This window comes from Moschus berezovskii, chromosome 2, assembly GCF_049115385.1.
Source record: "Moschus berezovskii isolate FMDL1 chromosome 2, NW_MosBer_1.0, whole genome shotgun sequence".
Taxonomy (NCBI): Eukaryota; Metazoa; Chordata; class Mammalia; order Artiodactyla; family Moschidae; genus Moschus; species Moschus berezovskii.
In genome coordinates this window covers 103,138,734-103,141,033 of record NC_142461.1, presented here as the reverse complement: position 1 = coordinate 103,141,033, position 2,300 = coordinate 103,138,734, and the positions used below count along the sequence as shown (strand labels likewise).

General features: G+C 43.4%; 1 pseudogene; it reads left to right on the top strand.

Moving 5' to 3' along the window:
- Positions 1-684: 684 nt before the first annotated feature.
- LOC129537927 (coiled-coil-helix-coiled-coil-helix domain-containing protein 2 pseudogene) lies at positions 685-1,435 on the top strand (annotated as a pseudogene).
- Positions 1,436-2,300: the final 865 nt, after the last annotated feature.

The window sequence follows — 2,300 nt, the reverse complement described above, 5'->3', positions numbered from 1 at the left end:
TAGTCGCCCAGATGTTGAACCTGGGCTGCTTACAGTCCCACGTTGAACATCTACTTCTTGAGTTTTTCTCACTGTTTATCTGTGAGCTCACTGCCATGTCTCACACTTCTCACATATCTGCTCTGGTCCTGGATTGCCTTTCTCAGATAAGGTAAAAGTGAAGTCCTAGTTTTATCCCAGGTCATCAGCCACTCTCTTGAGTCTTATGATAATTTTATTGTTTTATTTATCTATTTATTTATTTTTGGCTTGCTGGGTCTTCATTGGTCTTCATTGCTGCGTAGGTTCTCTCTAGTTGTGGCAAGCTGGGGCTGCTCTCTGGTTGTGGGGCATGGGCTTCTCGTGCTGGTGGCTTCTCTTGCTGGAGAGCACAGGCTCAAGGGCTTCAGCTGCTGTGGCTCCCAGGCTCTAGAGCATAGTTGTGTCAATAGTTGTGACACATGGGATTAGTTTCTCCACAGCACGTGTGATCTTCCCGGATCAGGGATTGAACCCATGTCTCCTGCATTGGCAGGAGGATTCTTTACTACTGAGCCACCAGGGAAGCCCTTCCAAATCTTATTAAAGTGACATTTCATATTTTAACCACTTCCAGAAAACATTTGCACTAATCAAAAGTGAGAGGGATTTTTTTTTTCTCAAACCACGCAATTTTAAAAATAGTCACCTGCCAGTCGAGTCGCTTAGTAGTGCAGTCAAGATGCCTCGTGGAAGCCGAAGCCGCACTTCCCGCGTGGCCTCTCCTGCTAGCCGCGCGCCTCAGATGAGAGCAGCGCCCAGGCCAGCGCCCGCACCTCAGCCACCAGCAGTGGCTCCACCATCTGCCGCTGGCTCCACTGCTGCTGCTGCTCCCCGGCAGCCAGGTCTGATGGCTCAGATGGCAACCACAGCTGCTGGCGTGGCTGTGGGTTCTGCCGTAGGCCACACTCTGGGTCACGCCATCACTGGGGGCTTCAGTGGAGGAAGCAGCGCTGAACCCTCAAGGCCTGACATCACTTACCAGGAACCTCAGGGAACCCAGCCAGCACAAGTGCAGCAGAATGGCCCCTGCTTCTACGAGGTGAAACAGTTTTTGGAGTGTGCCCAGAGCCAGGGTGACCTTAAACTTTGCGAGGGTTTCAGCGAGGTGCTGAAACAGTGCAGATTGGCCAAAGGGTTAGCTTAATCAAGAAGTTCCAATTGAAGACATGAAAAATCACCTCTCCTGACCATGTTGATTTAGCATTTAAAGTATAATTAGTGAAGATGTGAAGTTTGAGACCACCCGTTAAACCTCTCCTTAATCATTAATAGCTTTTGTGCTTCACACTTGCAGTGGAAGAGGGCATTGTCACTATATAGAAGTTCATTGAGATGGTATTGAGTTTGGGGTTGGGCAAAAGAGGCGGTTGTGGCCACTTAAGCGTGCTTTTCTGATGTTTTTGTTTGTGAATTGATTAGAATAAAATGATTTTCTTTCTAAAAAAAAATAAAAATAGTCACCTGTCACTGTTTTTATCTACTTTGTTTTGGTGTAATGGAAATAATGTGCATGGGCCTAAGTTTTACCCTTTTCATGAATAAAATGGATCCAGTTACCATTGCTCCTCCCACATTCAGTTGGTCTGGATGAAGTAAGTATCTTATTGCTGCTTTCCCAAAAGAATCTTAGTCTTCTCGGTTAAATATACAAATTCTTATTCAGATAACCACACCATACAATGACAGGCAATATGTGGTGATTCACTATCAATATTTATCAATATAATCATCAATAAATAATTGTTAGCAACCTTCTACCTTGCATAAGCCTTGCCTAGCACCTTGTCCATATCTAAACCACTCTTAGCTAAAAGTAAGACATGGTGACCAAAAGCCAAGGTCCAAAACTGTACTCAAGAGTTTCCCAAGAAGCACAACTCCACTGGGAAGAAGAAGCATGAAGAACAATACAAAAGTGGTTCTAGAGCAAAAGGTCAAGTAAACAATCAGAAAACAGGTTGGTAGAAGGAAATGCTTTAAAAATACTTGAGACAGAATCTTAATTGATATGGTATGGTTATTTCATTACCTCAACCAGCCAATACTTATTGAAAACCTAGGGATAAAGGTGAAAATGACATAATTTCTGAGTCAAAGAATATCACATTTTAGTGGAAAAAACTGACATTGGAAACAAAAGTCTAGAAACTTCTAAGGCATTTAAGAAAACTATTGTTCTTCCTATTTTGCATGGAAAGAAACCAACTAAATCTTCGAAAGAGTAAAGAACTCTGCCAGGATTACAAGACTGATACATAGGAATAAATTGGCCAGGATCC